Genomic DNA, 19,402 nt, shown 5'->3' with positions numbered 1-19,402 from the left:
TTAGATTTAGATTTTTTTTAGTGCTTGTCACTAGGCAGAGTAAGTGAGGATTTCCTATGGTTCTGATTTCTGTCCAGTGGCATGGTGGTTGAACCCTCCCTTAAAATGTGTTATCTGGGGGGCAGACTGGTACACACGTGTCCGGGCCTCGTTCCCAGTTCCTCACACTTGTGCCTCTGTATACTTCATCTCCCTCTTACTGGTTGTCTGTGAGTCTCAGCTAATCAAAGACATGAGGACTTGTGGTTTTTAAAAATATGCTGTCCTAGTAAGATTTTCCCTGCTTCCTCCCCTAACTTTAAATCACACCAGGGCTATACTCAAGGACTAGTTTCCCCAAACTTTCTGCTCAGTTAGTTTTTGTTTGTTTGTTTGTTTTTTGAGTTTCATGTGATTTAAAGGCAAACAGAACAAAACAAAAAACAAAAATAGTTACAAGTATGATTTTTTTTGGGTTGGGGGAGGAGCGACTTTTAGGGGAGGGAGACTGGACCAGAAGCAAGAACTTCCTTCTAGTGGGAAGAAAGGGATTTTGTTGCTAAAGGATGTCATGATTAGTTTATCTAAATCTTTCCTGGCCTATCTCAGTATTTTACCAACACCAAGTTGTTTTTTTTTTAATACCATATTTTATATATATATATATATATTTTTTTTTTTTTTTTTTTAAAAGAGAGGGAGCGTGAATGCGGGGGTAGGGAGAGAGACAGAGAGAGAGGGAGAGAGAATCTTAAGCAGGCTCTCCGCCCAGCTCAGAGCCTGACGGGGCTCGATCTCACAACCCTAAGATCATGCCCAAGCTGAAATCAAGAGTTGGATGCTTGTCTGACTGAGCCTCTCAGGTGGCCCTAATACCATATACTTAAAAGGAAATCAGGATGCTGTGAATAAAGAAGTGACACTTTCTACTACCCATCAATTGTCCTGCTTCAGGTCTGAATATTCTTCCCCTAAAGCAGATGGATGTGACTAATGGCTGACACTGAATTAATGGTGCCTCCTGAACCATGACTCAACTGTGTTGGTGGCCAGGACGCCTTCTCCCCATCCCCAAACCATGACTATCACTGGCTCCTCTCCCTCAAGGCTGTGATAACAGAATTAGGGGCTTATTTATCATGGTATGTTTCTTCCTGTGACTTAGCCACCTGGGGAATTTGATAACTTTTTTTTTTAGCTTCTTTGTTTTAAGGAATAAGTGAAGAAAATCAAAATATTCTTCTGGCCAGATCAGGGTCTAACCACTACAGATTATCTTCCCCTCAGTGTCCATTTTAACCCAAATATACTCAACATCTCACCTAAACACAATCAATATGATCTCTATTTTTTTCTAAGCTAAGATGATCCTGGCAATATTCTCTGGGAAGTTTTTCATTGACTGACCCATATTTTTGTTTTTCCTCATCCCTACCCCCAAGGTAAAAGAAATGCAAACAAAAATTTTCAATCTCCTATGGAGACATTGCCCAATTTTTTATTAGGTATAGAACCTGAGTTTCTATGTTGGTGAACACATGGTACAGAGATATTAAGCTTTAGTTTTTGGGTTCCCCTTCTCTCTTTTCACATCAGTTCATTTTTATATTTTGGTCACCTAAAATGCTCTAGAACCTCATTTTCTGTACTTTATATCTCTTAAAATGTTATCTAAAACATTAATTGACATGACATTAACCTAGCTTTTTTTTTTTTAAGGTTTATTTATTTTTATTTGAGAGAGAAAGAGTGAGGGAGGGGGCAGAGGGAGAGGAAAGGAAGAGAATCCCAAGATTCGATCCCACCACCCCAAGATCAACTCTGAAACCAAGAGTTGGACACTCAAACCAATGAGCCACCCAAGCGCCCCAGCATTAATCTTGCTTTTATACATGTGCATCTTCATTTGCTTCCCAGTGTCTGCTTTCATGCTTCCATTGCTCCTATGTGAAGGTGGGTACATTTGTCTGTTGTAGCTTAATGACACCAATCCTTATTCATAATTGTAATTCTTTGTTCATGTAGTACCTTACACTTTGCAAAGAGATTTCACATACATCAATATTATTCATTTACTCATACATTAAAAAATATTTAAGTATCTATTATGTACCAGGCATTGTGCTGGGCCCTGGGAATATAAAGATGAAAAAGACACGGTTCCTGATCTCCAGGAACTTATAAGCTCAGTGAGGAGGCACATAAGACAATAGACAGGATACGATACTCAAAGTAAACTTCCTATAATGGTTTGGTTTTTGTTTATTTTTTATTATTTTATTTTTAAGATTTTATTTACTTGATAGAGACTGCACGCACACGCGAGAGAGAGCGCGAGCAGGAGTGGGAGCAGAAGGAAAGGGAGAAGCAGGCTCCCCGCTGAGCAGGGAGCCTGACGCAGGACTCAATCCCAGGACCCTGGGATCATGACCTGAGCTGAAGGCAGACCCTTAACCGACTGAGCCACCCAGGTGCCCCTGGTTTGGTTTTTAAATAGATTTTTTTTTTAACTCGGAAGTGAATATATTGCCCAGTGGACCCCAGGATTTTGCCAGTTTTATTGTGTCTGTGTGTGTGTGTGTGCACATGTATGTGAACGTATACAAACCGAATAAATTGACATTTTGGTTTATAAATTAGTGTCTGAAGAGCACAGCCAGAACTTAATCTCTACTGGATAACTGGACAGATGGAAGGATCTGATCCTTGAACTTGAAGCCCATTTCCACAACCCCTGATAATCCCACCACGGCTCAGACAAACAGAGGAGCCCAGTCGGCTCAGTCAGCTGTCCCCTCTTCACTTCTGAACTGTGGTCGATAATGCCAGAGAAGGAAGGGATTCCTGTAAAAGGTGAAACTTGTTTCTGCTTTGCTGGCATGCGTGTTGTAACTCACACGTAAGGAATTAAGCTTTCCTGCTGTTGCTTTGTAACTTTGGCATCATTCAAAGTGGAAATGGATTCTGATGGTGTAAGTTGTTTCCTGGGTGAGAAACATCTTAAATAGAGAAGTGAGTCAGCAGAGCCCATGAAACTTGTGAACCAAGATGGGTCACAGGGGCAATGGAGTGGCTTAATCCGAATAAAACTTTCTCTTCAGGTCATTTCCCGTGAAACTGAGTGGAAATCCCCGCACCCCTTGCTTAACTCAGCACCTGCAAGTGAAGGGAATAGTCCTCTGCATTCACATGGCTGCAGCTAGTTAAAGAATCACGGTACTTATCCGTTTTAGTTTGAACTTTTCCTTTATATACTTTAAGAAAGTAGAAATTGTTAGGAATTTTGCAACATCCAATAACAAGGGAAGATGATTAAGAAAAGGACTCAGAACTGTACAACAACTAAATGCTGTTTTAATTCCAATTTGGGGTATTTGGGAATGAAGCAGCCTTGTGCTCTCAAGAAAGCAAGGGTGAGGGGTAGACAGTGTGTCGGTAGGACTAGTTACTCATCTGATTACCCATCTCAGGCTTACAAAGTCTTTTTCTAGAAGTTACCCCATTTCTTGGGTGCCTGGGTGGCTCAGATGGTTAAGCGTCTGCCTTCGGCTCAGGTCATAATCCCAGGGTCCTGGGATCGAGTCCCGCATCGGGCTCCCTGCTCCTTGGGAGCCTGCTTCTCCCTCTGCCTCTCTCTCTCTGTGTCTCTCATGAATAAATAAATAAAATCTTTAAAAAAAAAAAAAAAAGAAGTTACCCCATTTCTTTTCCTCCTTGCAGAGGAAAAGTAAACTTTAATTTCAAACCTGAATTTCTGTACTGAGAACGCTGAAAAGTTATTTCTCCGGTTCCAAGCCAGGTAATTCTGAGTGTAGCTGCATGCCTGGTGACGGAGGCATCGTCCAGCTGCAAATGGCAAGGGGGCTGGAGTCTCTGTCTCTCTCCCTGGACACTGTAGCACACAGGGTTCCTGTACACTTAAGCTGGGCAGAGGGTCTCGAGGAGACTGAACTGGACTTGCCCTTTGGGGGCCACGCAGTACATTTTTGGGGGAGTGCAGTGTTCACACCTCCAACCGTGCAGTTGAATACTGCAGTTACACTGAGTCACGATTTACACATGTAAGGGCAAATCCACATTTAGAATCAGAGGCTTATTTCTCCCTGTTATAAATAAGGGAAGAGACATTGTCCACCCTCCCTTTTCTTAGAGCATTTACTTTAGAAAACTTGTAAATTCTTTGTCTCTTTAAAAGTATATGCAAATCGTTTTAAAAGTGAAGTAAACCGGGGCGCCTGGGTGGCTCAGTCGGTTAAGTGTCTGTCTTCAGCTCAGGTCATGATCTCGGGGTCCTGGGATCGAGCCCTACATCGGGCCCCCTGCTCAGCCAGGAGCCTGCTTCTCCCTCTCCCACTCCCCCTGCTTGTGCGCGCTCTCTGTCTGTCAAATAAATAAATAAAATCTTTAAAAAAAAAAGTGAAGTAAACCTTTGGCCAGCTTTATGACCCAGGTATGTCTTTCTGAAGGACCTAGGGCCCCCTTTGGAATAGTGCCCCTATCTCCCGTCTGTGGGTCCACAGGAGCTTAGCTTTAGCTACCAGTTGCAAAATTACTTCCTGTCATAAAAATGAAAGTTTATTTTTTCTTTGTATAAAACCAATTAACTAACACAGGTGGTCACCCCAATTACCAGGTGAATTTCGGATGAACCATGTGTAATAGAGGGGCCATCACATCTTCTTACTTGAGGACTACTTATTGTTTTTCTGGAGAACGTGTATGTGATGGGTTGTACCTGCGTGGCTATCTAAGGGGATGGAATTTCTTCCCATTTTTGCAATCTCTTAGTGGATTGCTTGGGATGTGCATCCCATTCTGGTTTAAGGCTTATTCAGTATAAAAGAGTTTGCCTTCTCTTCCATTGTGGAGAGATTTTCTGATGGGGGGATTTTGCTCTTAATTACATTTTCCCAGCACACTCTAATGCCACAACTCAAGAGAACAACAGATGTGAAAAAAGAAAAGTTTGTATCAGATTGACTCCCTCAGGAGACCTGATTTCTAATTTATTCCCTCAGACTTTACAAGAAAGCTGCCTTATCTTTTTCCTTTTGTCTCTTCCTCTTTCCCTGAGTTTCTCCCACCTTCTTATATTGCCTGTCTCCCTTTCATGCTCTTAAAAGATAACTTTCAAAATAAGGTAAAGTCAGGACTTTTATACAGATATCAAGATAATCACCCATTAAAGATTTTATTTTACTCCTCAGTGAGGGAACCAGGGAGAGATCACAGCTGGTTCAAAAGAGAATCTAAAGAACAGGCCATTTTTAGATCAAGAATATTGAAATAAATGTGCAGCTGGTGGCAAAATTGGTTTTTCCAGAAGGGAGAAGGGAAATCGATTTCTTTTCCACTGGACAGGACAAAACTGGTGCGTCTATAGATAAGAATTATTGTGTGTTGCTATCAATAATGTACAAGTCATTACAGAATGGTAAAATAGCTCCCTTGGAATTGGAATCAGATACCTGAAGGAGTCTCTTTAAGACAGTGCAGTTTGAAAAAGTACTCAACATCACTCAGCATAAGGGAAACACAAATCAAAACCTCAATGAGATACCACCTCACACCAGTCAGAATGGCTAAAATGAACAAGTCAGGAAACAACAGATGTTGGCAAGGATGCGGAGAAAGGGGAACCCTCCTACGCTGTTGGTGGGAATGCAAGCTGGTGCAGCCACTGGAAAACAGTATGGAGGTTCCTCAAAATGTTGAAAAGAGAGCTACCCTACGACCCAGCAATTGCACTACTGGGTATTTACCCCAAAGATACAAATGTAGTGATCCGAAGGGACACATGCACCCCAATGTTTATAGCAGCAATGTCCACAATAGCCAAACTATGGAAAGAGCCTAGATGTCCATCAACAGATGAATGGATAAAGAAGATGTGGTATATATATACAATGGAATATTATGCAGCCAAGAAAAAAATGAAATCTTGCCATTTGCAATGACGTGGATGGAACTAAAGGGTGTTATGCTAAGTGAAATAAGTCAATCAGAGAAAGACAAGTATCATATGATCTCACTGATAAGAGGAATTTGAGAAACAAGAGAGATGATTATAAGGGAAGAGAGGAAAAATGGAACAAGACGAAACCAGAGAGGGAGACAAACCATAAGAGACTCTTAATCTCAGGAAACAAACTGAGGGTTGCTGGAGTGGTGGGGGGTGGGAGGGATGGGATGGCTGGGTGATGGACATTGGGGAGGGTAGGTACTATGATGAGCGCTGTGAATTGTGTAAGACTGATGAATCACAGACCTGTACCCCTGAAACAAATAATACATTATATGTTAATAAAAACAAACAAGCAAAAAAACCCAGTGCAGTTTGAGGGATGCCTGGGTGGCTCAGTCGGTTAAGCCTCTGCCTTTGGCTCAGGTCATGATCCCAGGGTCCTGGGATCGAGTCCCGCATCGGGCTCCCTGCTCAACCTTCTCCCTCTGCCTGCAGCTCCCTCAACTTATGCTCTCGTTCTCTCTCTCTGTCAAATAAATAAATAAAATCTTAGAAAAAAAAAACAAAAAAAACCAAGACAGTGCAGTTTGATCAAGAAGCAACCTAAGTGTCCATCAATGGCTGAGTAGATAAAGAAAAAGTAGGATGTATATACAATTACTCAGCCATCAAAAAGAATGAAATCTTGCCCTTTGCAACAACATGGATGGACCTCGTGGGCATTACGCTAAGTAAAATAAGTCAGACAGAGAAAGGCAGATACCATAGGATCTCACTTATGTGTGGAATCTAAAAAAAAAAACCTCAAAAACCAAGCTGTTAGGTACAGAGAATAGATTGGTGGTTGCCACAGGGGCAGGAGGTGTATGTGCGGGGGTGAAATGAGTGAAGAGAGTCAAAAGATACAAACTTCCAGTTATAAAATAAATAAGTCCTGGAGATTTGATGTATAGCATGGCCACTCTCGTTATTAAGTCTGTTTTGCATATTTGAAAGTTGCTCAGAGAGTAGGTCTTAAAAGTTCTCATCACAAGCAAAAAAATTCTGTAACTATGTATGGTTGCAGGTGTTAATTAGATGTATTGTGGCGATTGTTTCACAATATATTATTATATATCAAATCATTATGTTGTACACCGGAAAATAATGGAATGTTATATATCAGTAAAAAAGACAATGCAGTTTTTCACTGAGCACAAATTTTTCCCTCTGGTCTTACTCTTCTTACTGTAAACAAAACAAAGCACATGTGATGACACTTTGGAGAAGTGGATAGTATGTAGTAATTGTTTCCCCTTTTTCCTTACCAAAACAAGTCTCTTACCTTAAGTCTGATTAAAAATCACCAATTCCAGGAAGAGTTCACTGTTTAGCCTTAGCTGGCTGGCTCCCCTGTTGTTATCATTATCATTAGTAAGCATGTTTTGTGCTTAATATGCTGTTGCCACGTCTGACACTGTCAGAACAAATAATTTTAACTCTGAAAGCTCTAACTTGAATGAGTAACTGCAATTACAGTATAATATGATATAACATATAATTACACATAACGTTATATTACTAGGATGACTAGTAAATTAGGATAACTATTAAAAGTAAAAAAAAAATTAAGCAGCTGCTTTTCATCAATTGCACGATGCCAAATAAACTGCCTAATTTGAAAACCCAAATAAACCAATTTTAAAAGCTGAATTTATGGAATTGATGGATGATTTTGGTGTATATAGACCCAGTATACAGTGTCTTTCTTGTTTGCTTTTAACATTTTTCAAATATATATATTTATATACATATATGTACATAATTTTTAAGTTATTTTTTTCTCTTTTTTAAAAAGATTTTATTTATTTGAGAGAGAGGGCATGAGTAGGGGGAGCAGGAGAGGGAGAGGGAGAAGCAGGCTCCCCACATTGATCCCAGGACCCTGGGATGATGACCTGAGCTGAAGGCAGACGCTTAACGGACTGAGCCACCCAGGTGCCCCTATTTTTTTTTTCTCTTATAGATGGTCAAGTTTCTTAAAAGTGTTTATTGTGTCTGGTTCATCAACCTGCCACATTGTTGGTGCCTAATAATATCTGCCTAATGACTAACTCTCTGATTCTAAGTTTCTCGAGGGCAGGGATGGTGCCTGCTGTCTTTCTGGCTTGTGTGCCTCTACTAAGGGCTCAGTTAGTTTCTTTATCTTGAACTTCATTTTCTCTCCTCCTTGGAGCTCAGGGGTGTTTAGTAAGTAGTGTAGTGGTTTATGGGGAAACCTCACAGCATCATGGAAAGAGCACTGGATCGAAGAAGGGTCAGGGAGGTCTGGTACTACCAGTGAATAGTGTGTGATCTTGGGGCAAAATATTTCACTTCCTGATCTTCCATCTTTTATTTCCGCTGCACCTCAGTTTACTCTTCTGTGTAATGGGGATAACAGCCTCTCCCTTTTTTTTTTTAACTTGAGGCACTGTGATTATAAACAGGGTCTATTCTGTATGTTGAATTCTATAGAAGCAATTAAAGGATCTGGAAAAATATGGGCTTCAATTTAATTTTTAGTCTCATAATTTTTTAAGTGACAAGCATGTATGTTGGTTGTATATGTTATGAATACATATACAGTAGGCTTATCTTCCAGTTGCTTTAGGAATTGCAGACATACTTCCTTTGTAGTCATAATTTCAAACATGACATTTCAATAACCAGTATCAGGCCTGTCTGGAGGCCTCTTTGAAGATGTCTGTCTGTATGTGATTTTGCACGTGGAAAACTCCATTATAAATGTAGTGGGACAAGTTTTTGTAAAGAAAGCAGATAGTCAATGAACTATCCCCTTCAGGTACTCAGTTTGCTTGAGAGGTAAGTTTAGCTAGGCCAGGTATCTGTGAGCACAGTGACATCAGACTGAAACCCGGGGATCCTCCTGGAGTCCTCCTTACTCTTACCCTCATGTCCAATCTACTGGCAATTCCTGCCAACTCCTCTTCAAAACACACATGAATCTGAGAGTTCTGTCCCCCTCCACTGCCCTATCCTCAGCCACTATCATTATCCCTCACCTGGGTTAGTGCATCTCCTCCCAGCTATCTACCTGCTTCCATCTTTTCCCATGAACTGCATTCTCCTTCCAGTGGCCAGAATGATCTTTTAGAGTCATAAATCAGGTTGCATCTTCTCCCTGCTGAAAGCCCTCCATTAGCACTTAGATAACATCCACACTCCTTACTCCAGTCCACATAGCCTCTGACCATGCCCCAATCACCTCTCTCACCCCATCCATGGCCATTCTCCCTTCTGCCAACTCTCCTCCGGCCACAAGAGCCTCTTCCTCTGCCTCACACACTCCAAGCTCATTCCTTTGCTCTGGACCTTTGCACCAGCTCTTTTCTCTCATAATCTCGGCATGAGAAACTCTGTGTTGGCCTTCAGTTCCTATTTTAACTGCTACCTCTTCATACAGGTACTTAATTCTCCACATAGCATTTTCCACTATCCGATATTTGGTATTTTAAAAAAATGTGTCTAGTCTCATTTCCCCTCTGCTAGAATGTTAGCTCCTTTGAAACAGGGATCTGTTTCTCTTATTTGCTGAATCATAGTGCCTATAAAAAGAGCTTGACTCACACTGAGCACTCAATAATAAATAGTTGTCGGATGCATGAAAGACACTCAAATAATTCTTGTTAGGTGGTTTGTCTTCCTCTATCTGTGGGTAAAACTCACATCTGAACTGCAGGGATACAACACATGGCTTCCAACTTTGATGAGCTGGCTGGAAAGCAGTGAGATGAAGAGGTGAGGTAGCAGACCAAAGACTGACAGACTACGAAGATGTGAAGGCACCAGGAAACTAGGCTCTTATCTTCATGAAACCGCTGACTGACAAAGCTTGTGACTTGGGCAGGCAGCCCAGACTTAATCACTACTTAGAGGAGTAGGAAGATTCTGCCTGACCCTGCAATAGTTCAGGTTGTTATGGCTTCCTTAAGCAATCTGTGAGCACCTGCCATAGACTATACTAGCTTTTGGAACCTCTGCATTAGGAACTCATTTCATGGATATCTGTGTGGTCAAATGAAATAATGTTTGGCACATAATAGCCATTCAGTAGGGAGGGATTCCATCCCCACTGGCCTGGGTATAACTATTCCTATGAGGGTGCAGGAGAGAAGGGGGTAGCCTTTCTGGATATCGGAAGGTGAGCATATGAGGTGTCAACAGGTGGGAAAAGAATGCTGACCAGCCAGGGCCACTCTGTTAGATTTCTACATCAGGTACCACCTGCACTGCTCTCCTCAGTGGCTCGGGGTCCAGCAGGTGTTGGTGGTCTCTCTTCTATAGTAAGTATTTAACCAGGCAAGATGCTGAGACTACCAGCCACTGCTATGTAATGGGCAAGATTAAGTTACAGGTGTTACACTCTGCTCCTCCACTCAGAGCTAGCTATTGACTGGGGCCCTCAAGACTTCAGAGAACTTTTTAATGTATTTTATTAACTGACTTGCTCTGTTTGTGAGAAAGTATTAAGTCCCAGAATCTATATTTTACCTTTTTCATTTACTCCTGTATATTCATATATTGAGCACTTGCTATGTTCTAAGTTTTGTACTAGGTGCTTGGCATATATCAGTGAATAATACAGACACAGATCCTCGCTTTTGTGGAGCCAATATTCTGTGGGGGAATCTCCTAATAAACAGTAGCATAATGTATAAGTTAATTATATAGTATATTAAAAGGTGGTGGGCCTATAGATGAAAAGTAATGTAGCATAAGGGGGATCAACAGTGCCTGGAGGTGAGATAAGGTAGGTTATGATATTAAATAGAGTAGTTAGGGTAAGCCTCATTGAAAAAGAGAGATTTCACCAAAGCCTTAAAGGAGGTAGGGAATTAGTCACTGGATGTTTGTAGGGAGAGTTACAGGCAAAGAAAGCAAGTAGATCCTCAAGTGGAAGTATGCTTGTTTGCGGAGCAGAATGACCAGTATGGCCGGAGCAAATAAATATGGAGGGGAGAAGGAGACAAAATCAGAGAGATAAGTGGGGAACCAGGTGGCATAGGGCCTTGTAAGCCATTACAAGGTTGGAGGCTTTCACTTTGATGGGATGGGAAGCCTGGGCAGGTTGTTTTTTTTTAAATTATTATGTTATGTTAATCACCATACATTACATCATTAGTTTTTGATGTAGTGTTCCATGATTCATTGTTTGTGTATAACACCCAGTGCTCCATTCAGTACGTGCCCTCTTTAATACCCATCACCAGGCTAACCCATCCTCCCACCCTCTTCCCCTCTAGAACCCTCAGTTTGTTTCTCGGAGTCCATAGTCTCTCATGGTTCCTTTTCAAAGTGCTTCCTTTGTAGGTCAACTGAAGAGCTCTTTTGGGGTGGTAGAGTCTCATGGCATCCTGCCCCAGATTTGATCATTTCCTCTACCTTTGACTGTTTTTACTTTCTAGTTTCCTGAACTGAGCTCTGTGAGATGTGCTTAATTTAGGTCCTAGACAAAAGACAGGGTCCACTCATGGGAGGGTCCATCCATGAGCAAACACATTACCACTGGGGGGGGGGGGAATCAAAGACTGAATTTTGAGCATACCTTCAGATGTGAATAGAGATTTTGTTTTGCGATATGGGTTTTGTGGGTCCAGAGACCATCATAAGTAGATGTATCAAAATTGCAAACTCTGAGTTGCTATTTTCTGTTGACCGGGTTAAATTGGATTTCTTTTGTGCAACAAAATCAAGGGTTTAAAATTTGGAAAACAAACAAGCAAAATAAAGCAGGCTTTTATGACCTGATGTTTTCTCATTCAATTATAAAACCCATGTGTTGAGAAAAGATAGGGGAAAAGCAACATATGTCTAAGAGCCAGAAAGAATGGTAGGAAAATCAGCAATGTTTTTATTCCTTTAGAGTGAGCGATAAAGTTTATACACTGGGGGGAAAAAATGACCTAAAGCAGGATGGGGTTAGTCTTGTAGGAAAAAAGGCCCTGTTTCACTCTGACAGATGTGTGTGTGCCCACATGTGAGCTCAGATGGAAGTGGGTGGAGGGTACATGGAAAAGTCTGTGCCTTATCACATTTCTTCATCCTGCTTCTGATTTCAGTGATAACTGCAGCAGACAATTCCCAAGTCAGATACCACTGAGAGCTTTGTATCTCATTTAATCTGTACAAATGCCTGATGACATGGCATTTCTTTTCATTTCCAGTTTATATGGAAACTGAGCCTCAGAAAGATGTGTCTAAAGCATACATTTCTTGTGTACTTTGGTTATGGGGAAAGTCTTGGGTTATGGGACAAGGCTCAAAATAAGGTTGCACATCTCCAAAACCCATTCTCATTTCATCACTTCATCCTACCTTTCTAAATATCCACATTATATTATGAGGGGTCAAAAGATAGGCAAGACCAAAGGAGTTTGAACAAAAGGGCACCATTTAGTCCTTCAGTTTTTTAAACCTGACAAGGCCAGGCACAACTGGTCAAGGATAGTAAAACAAAGCTGTTCTCAGATTCATTACTACATACTTTCTTAATCATTTTTTTTTAAAGATTTTATTTATTTGACAGAGAGAGGCACAGCGAGAGAGGGAACACAAGAAGGGGGAGTGGGAGAGGGAGAAGCAGGCCTCCCGCTGAGCAGGGAGCCCTATGCGGGACTCGATCCCAGGACCCTGGGATCAGGACCTGAGCTGAAGGCAGATGCTTAACCACTGAGCCACCCGGGCGCCCCTCTTAATCATTTTTTTAAATTTTATTGTAACCAAGTTTAAGAATGTTGACTTTATTGAAAGAAGGTTTACACATAAGATAATGAATGCATGATCAGATTTATTTTTCCAAGACTCAAGTCTGTGACAAGCACTGACTTCAGATTCTAGCCAATTAAAAATGTGATCAAACAAAGTAATTAAAGGGGTGCTGGGTGGCTCAGTTGTTTAAGCGACTGACTCTTGATTTCTGTTCAGGTCATGATCCCAGGGTTGTGAGATCACAAGATGGAGCTCCCCCTCCCCGATCAGGCTCTGTGCTGGGCGAGGAGCCTGCGTAGGATTCTGCTTAGGATTCTCTCTCTCCCTCGACTTCTGCCCCTACCCCCCCCCAAAAAAAAGGAAAAAGAAAAACAACACTATAATTAAGAGGAAAAGGACATAAAATATCTGTTTAATATTATCTCCGTTTTTTTTTTTTTTTTTTTAAAGTACTCTCCCTGTCTATTAAGATCTGGTTAAGATTGGCTCAAACTCCCATTCAATGAATTGAGGAAAATCCAGTGTTGCTCTTGATGAAGTTTTGGAATATAGGTGAGGTTTGGTGGGCTGAGGTCCAGAGCCGACAGCCAAGAAAGAATTCTTGAGACATTTTTGGTGCCAAATGGTGGTTTTATTAAAGCACGGGGACAGAATCCATGGGCAGAAAAAGCTGCTGTCCTGGGCTTGTGAGGGGTGGCTGGTTAAATAGTTGGGAGTTGGGGGAGGTAAGGAAAAGGGAGGTTTTCAAAAGAACTTTCATATGCTAAAGAGGACCTACAAGATACTGGAGGTCTTGCCATTGTCAAGTTAAGGTTGTTTTTCCCTCTAGTAAAGCATTAAGACTGTTGGGAGCCTCCTGGAAGAATATCATTTCATGCTTATCCTACCCAGGAGGAGTGTGTGTGTGTGTGTGTGTGTGTGCAGAGGTTGCAGGGTGTCAGCTTGTGCTTTGTCCTCAGCTAGCCTTCTGCTCCCTCAGCACTCTCAAAGTCTCTTCAGATTCCTGAAATTCAGGGTCCCCCTTTTGTTCTAAGCTCCTGCTTCCTCCAGTGGTGCTTATCTTGATATCCAGAGCTTGTCACTCTTCTGTTCACACTGATTCAGATGTGAAATTCAGCAATTCCCCCTAATTTCCACAAAAAAGGGGCTGCACAAAGTGTTCTATATTTAGCAGAGTCTATTAAAGGTACATGGAGATGGAAGCATTTACATTAGGATAATGCAAATAGTGTTAAATTGTGTCTGTAATTTGTCAATCCTAAAATGTGCAACTTTTCACATTTTAATATCTCTGAAATAAGAATGTGCCTTACAACTGAAGGCATGTCATAGTTTAATTGGCAGAGTCTTTTCTTTCATAATGGCACATAAAATAATGGTGCATTTTAGAATCAGTGGCATCTTAGATTCAACAAAAAAGGGAATTTTATTTCTCTGTTTTTAAAAGGCCTCTGGTGATTTCTACTATTTGAGCTCTACCTTCTTTCCATGGTGCTTTGATCCAGCCTGTGCCCCGAATCACATTTCTTCATCCCACTTCTGATTTCAGCAATAATTGCAACAGACGTTTCCATGCCAGCTCATACTATCAATTTTGCCTTGAGTGTACTGTGGGTCTTTCCACTTTCTGCTGCAGATAAATCTGCCCAGCCAAGCACAGCTCAGAAGTGTGGGTGTTAACATCCCCAGGGGCAACCTTCAACTAGTGCCTGTCAGGAGCTGGTGGGGAAATGCCCCTGCTTCCCTTACTCTATTGGAATAATTTGGGGGACATTCTGTAAGCTGCTCAGGAGGTTCTGGACAAATCAGGCCCACAGGGACAACATACCTTACATGAGTTTTTGCACATTCCCTTTCTCACTCCTGCTCCTAGGGACCACCTCTCAAATAAACTACCTGCACTGGAGTCCTTGTTTCAGCCTCTGTTTCTTGTTTTGTTTTGTTTTGGTGGGGGAGGTGGGACTCAAGCTAGGGGTCTCTTTGTACTTTCCCTCAGCTCTTTTCATTCCTTACTTCCAGACTCAGCACACACTCTACTTTTGCATGTCTAACATTTCAACTGCATCTTTGAAAGGATTGTTGTAAAACTTGACTAGATTCTGTCCAGGGCAAGGGGTAAGGTTTTTTTGTTTTTGTTTTTTGGAGGTTTTTTTTTTCAGCTTGCATTCCTATAGAAAGAAAAACTGTAAGGATCTATGCTACAATGTCAATGGTTTTCTGAAGATGGAAGGATGGGTGCTTTAAATTTTTTTTCTTTTTGTTCCTTAATATTTTCTAAAATTTCTGTAATGAATAAGTCTTAATTTTATAGTAAGGAAAAAACAATATTAAGTTAATATAAAAATTTGATCAAACTGACTTTTTCCTCTTAAAAAAATAACTTTGTTGAGGTTATAATTTACATACCATAAATTCACCCATTTTAAGTATACAAAAATCAATGATTTTTAGTTTTAGATTTAGATTTAGCAAGTTGGATAGGGACCAAGGGCAGGTCACCCCAAAATGTACCACTTTGGCATGCAGATTATTTTAAGCTGGAAACAGTCAAGGCCCAAAAGACTCAAGAAGAAACTTTGACTTTCCTCCAATTGTCTAAAAAGAATTTAGGTGGAGGACCTGCTCCAGGAAGGGACCTATGGCCATGGATAACTACAGTATAATATGAACTAGGGGTGGTACACAGGAAGGAATTTAGCAGTCTGTTAAAATTCCTCTCTATGTCCCATTGTTTCTGAATGGCCCAGCAAACTGACTGAGCACCCAGGCGTCACACTATCTCATGTCAGTTTAATTCTTAGACTGTCTAGAAGAAACTTGAAGGATAGAGTAAAATTTTTTCCTCCCCAACATGTGCAACTATCACCATATCCAGTTTTAGAACATTTTCTTCTCTCTAATGAGATCCTTCATATCTGTTGACAGTTGATCCCCATTTCCACCCTTAACCTTAAAGCAAACATGAATTTACTTTCCTGTCACTATGGATTTGCCTTTTCTGGACATTTCATGTAAATAGAATCATATAATCTTTTGTGTTTGGCTTCTTTTATTTAGCATAGTGTTTTTAAACTTCATTCATAGTGTTTTAAACTTCATTCATAAATTTTTATTAGTGTTGGTATTCCATTATGGATATACCGCATTTTGTTTATTGCTTCACCAATTGATGGACACCTGGGCTTTTCCCACTTTTGACTATTATGAATAATGGTGCCATGAATGTTAATATACATATCTTTGTGTGAACATGATTTGTTTCTCTAGAGTAGATATGTAGGAAAGGAATTTCTGGGTCAATGAAAAAATCTATAATTAACTTTTAAAGAAACTGCAAAACTGTTTTTCGAAGTGGCTGTACTACTTCATATTCCCATCAACAGTGTATGAAAATTCCTGTTTCTTCACATCCTTGCTGACACTTGACACTTTCTGACCGTAGCCATCCTAGTGGACAGGAAGTGGTTTCTCATTGTGGTTTTAATGTGCATTGCCCTAATGACTAATGATATTAAGCATCTTTCATGTGTTATGAGTCTTTGTACATCTTTGGAGAAATATCTATTCAAATATTTTGCCCATTTAAAAATTGGATTGTTGGGCGCCTGGGTGGCTCAGCTGTTAAGCGTCTGCCTTTGGCTTGGGTCATGATCCCAGGGTCCTGGGATCGAGTCCCACATCAGGCTCCCTGCTCAGCGGGAAGCCTGCTTCTCCCTCTCCCACTCCCCCTGCTTGTGTTCTTGCTCTCACTATCTCTCTCTGTCAAATAAATAAATAAATCTTTAAAAAAATTTAAAAAAAATTGGAATGTCTTCTCATTAAGTTGTAAGAGTTCTTTGTATATTCTGGCTATAAGTGTTTGCCATATGTGTGATTTACAAATTTTTTTCCCATTCTGTGGCTCATCTTTTCATTTTCTTAATGATGTCTTTTGAGTGCAAGCTTTTAATTTTTATTTTAAATTTTGAAATAATTTAAAGTTCACAGAAGTTGCAAAGATAGTGCAGAGCAGTCCCATTATCCTTCACCCAGTTTCACTCCCAAATTTTGAATTTTAATTAAGTCCAATTTACTATTTTTTTAATGGATCATGCTTCTTGGATTGTGTCTAAAAAATCTTTGTATAATCCAAGGTCTTGACATAAACCCAAAGTTTATAGCTTTAGCTTTCTTTCTTTCTTTCTCTCTCTCTCTCTCTTTTTTTTTTTTTGTAATCTCTGGGGGTGCTTGGGTGGCTCAGTTGGTTAAGGGTCTGCCCTTGGCTCCGGTCATGACCCCAGGGTCCTGGGATAGAGTCTGCTTCTCCCTCTCCCTCTGCCCCTCCCCACATTCATGCTCTCTCTCTCAAATAAATAAATAAAATCTAAAAAAAAAAAAAGTAATCTCTGTGCCCAACATGGTGCTTGAACTCATGACCCTGAGATCAAGAGTTGCATGTTCTATCAACTGAGCCAGCTAGGCACCCCGGCTTTAGTTTACACTGATGTCTTTGTTCCATTTTGAGTTAATTTTTGTATATAGTGTGAGGTAAAGGTCTACATTCATCTTTTTGCATGTGGATATCCAGTTGTCCCAGCACCATTTGTTGAAGACTCTTTTTCTATCAATCTGCCTTTGTCAAAAATCAATTGGTCATAAATATAAAAGTTTATTTGTGAATTCCCAAATCTGTTCTATTGATCTATGTTTATCCTTATGTTAGTATCAAACTGTGGGTTTTTTTTAAAAGATTTTATTTATTTATTTGACACAGAGAGACACAGTGAGAGAGGGAACACAAGCAGGGGGAATGGGGGAGGGAGAAGCAGGCTTCCCACTGAGCAGGGAGCCCGATGGGGTGCTCGATCCCAGGACCCTGGGATCATGACCTGAGCCGAAGGCAGACGCTTAATGACTGAGCCACCCAGGCTCCCCAGTATCAAACTGTTCTCATAACTGTAGCTTATTTAAATTTTAAGATTAGGAAATGAAAACGCCCAACTTTGTTTTTTTTCACAATTTTTTGGCTATTCTGTGTCTTTTGAATTTCCATATACATTTTAGATATAGCTTGTCAAAATTTCTGCAAAAAAAGGCCTGCTGGAAATCTGATGGACATTGAGTTGAATCTATAGATCAATATCAGGGGAACTGCCATCTTAACAATATTGAGTGTTTCAATCATTGAACATGGAATGTTTCTCCATTTATTTAAATCATATTTAATTTCCCTCAGCATTGTTTTGGAATTTTCAGTGTACGGGTCTTGCACTTCTTTTGCTAAATTTATTCATAAGTATTTTATTCTTCTTAATACTGTGAGTGGAATTGTTTTCTTATTTTTATTTTCAGATTGTTCATTCTCATATGTAGAAATACAATTTATTTTCATATATTAATCTTGTATTCTGCAGCCTTGCTCAACTTGCTTGCTAATTTTAATAGGGGTTTTTGTGCATTTGTGTCTATTCCTTAAGATCTTCCAGGTACAGAATCATGTTGTGTGCAAATAAGAATGGTTTTACTTCTTCCTTTTCTTTCTTTTTCTTGTGATTGTACAGGCTAGAACCTCCAGTATGATGTTGAATGGCAGTTGTAAGCGCTGATATTCTTGCATTATTTTTTCACCATTAACTATGAGGTTAGCACTAATTCAAAAAGAGATATGCACCCCTATGTTTGTTGTAGTATTCTTTACAATATTCCAATCATGGAAGCAACCCAAGTGTCCCGTGATACATGAATGGATAAATAAGATGTAGTATATATACATAATGGAAGATTACTCAGCCATAAAAAGAATGAAATCTTGTCATTTGCAACATGGATGGATCTAGAGGGTATAATGCTAAGTGAAATAAGTCAGTAAAAGACAAATACCATATGATTTCACTCATATGTGCAATTTAAGAAACAAAACAAACGAACACAGAATAAAGAGACAAAAAAATCCAGACTCTTAAATACAGAGAACAAACTGGTGGTTACCAAAGGAAGGTGGGTAGGGGGATGGGTGAAATAGGTGATGGGGATAACGAATACACTTACTGTGAAGAGCACTTAGTAATATATGGAATTGTTGAATCACTATATTGTACGCCTGAAACTAATATAACACTGTATGTTAATTATATAGGAATTTAAAAAATAAATTTAAAAAAAGCATGATGTCAGCTGTAGGTTTTTCATAGATGTCCTTTTTTTTTTTTTAAAGATTTAATTTATTTATTTGAGAGAGAGAGAGATAGAGCACGAGCAAGGGGAAGAAGGAGAAGTAGGCTCCCTGCTGAGCAGGGAGCCCAACGTGGGGCTCAATCCCAGGGTCCTGGGATCATGACCTGAGCTGAAGGAGACACTTAAATGACTGAGCCATCCAGGTGTCCCTCATAGATGTCCTTTTTCACATTGAAGAAGTTATCTTCTCTTTCAAGTTTATTGAGAATTTTTTTTTATGAATTGGATTTTGTCAAATGCTTTTTCTGCATCTATTGAGATGATTGTGTGGTTTTTATCCTTTATTCTATTTTTTAAAAAGATTTTATTTATTCATTTGACAGAATGAGAGAGAGATCTCTGAGAACACAAGCAGGGGGAGCGGCAAAGGGAGAGGAAAAAGCAGGCTCCTCACTGAGCATAGAGCCTGATGTGGGGTTCAATCCCAGGACCCCGGAATCATGACCTGAGCTGAAGGCAGACACTTAACCGACTGAGCCACCCAGGTGCCCCTCC

At 40.2% G+C, this 19,402-nt stretch overlaps 1 protein-coding gene across 2 annotated transcripts in view; it reads left to right on the top strand.

Annotated features, from left to right (window-relative positions):
- LOC123857806 (carotenoid-cleaving dioxygenase, mitochondrial) overlaps positions 1-19,402 on the top strand; it is a 102,224-nt gene that overhangs the window by 12,020 nt on the left and 70,802 nt on the right. The window lies entirely within an intron of this gene.

Source organism: Mirounga angustirostris, unplaced genomic scaffold (genome assembly GCF_029215605.1).
Source record: "Mirounga angustirostris isolate CCGP_5_RB_7025 unplaced genomic scaffold, mMirAng1.0.hap1 SCAF_13, whole genome shotgun sequence".
Classification (NCBI taxonomy): domain Eukaryota; kingdom Metazoa; phylum Chordata; class Mammalia; order Carnivora; family Phocidae; genus Mirounga; species Mirounga angustirostris.
Note: the sequence above shows the minus strand (reverse complement) of the source record. Positions and strands in the feature narration are given on the sequence as shown.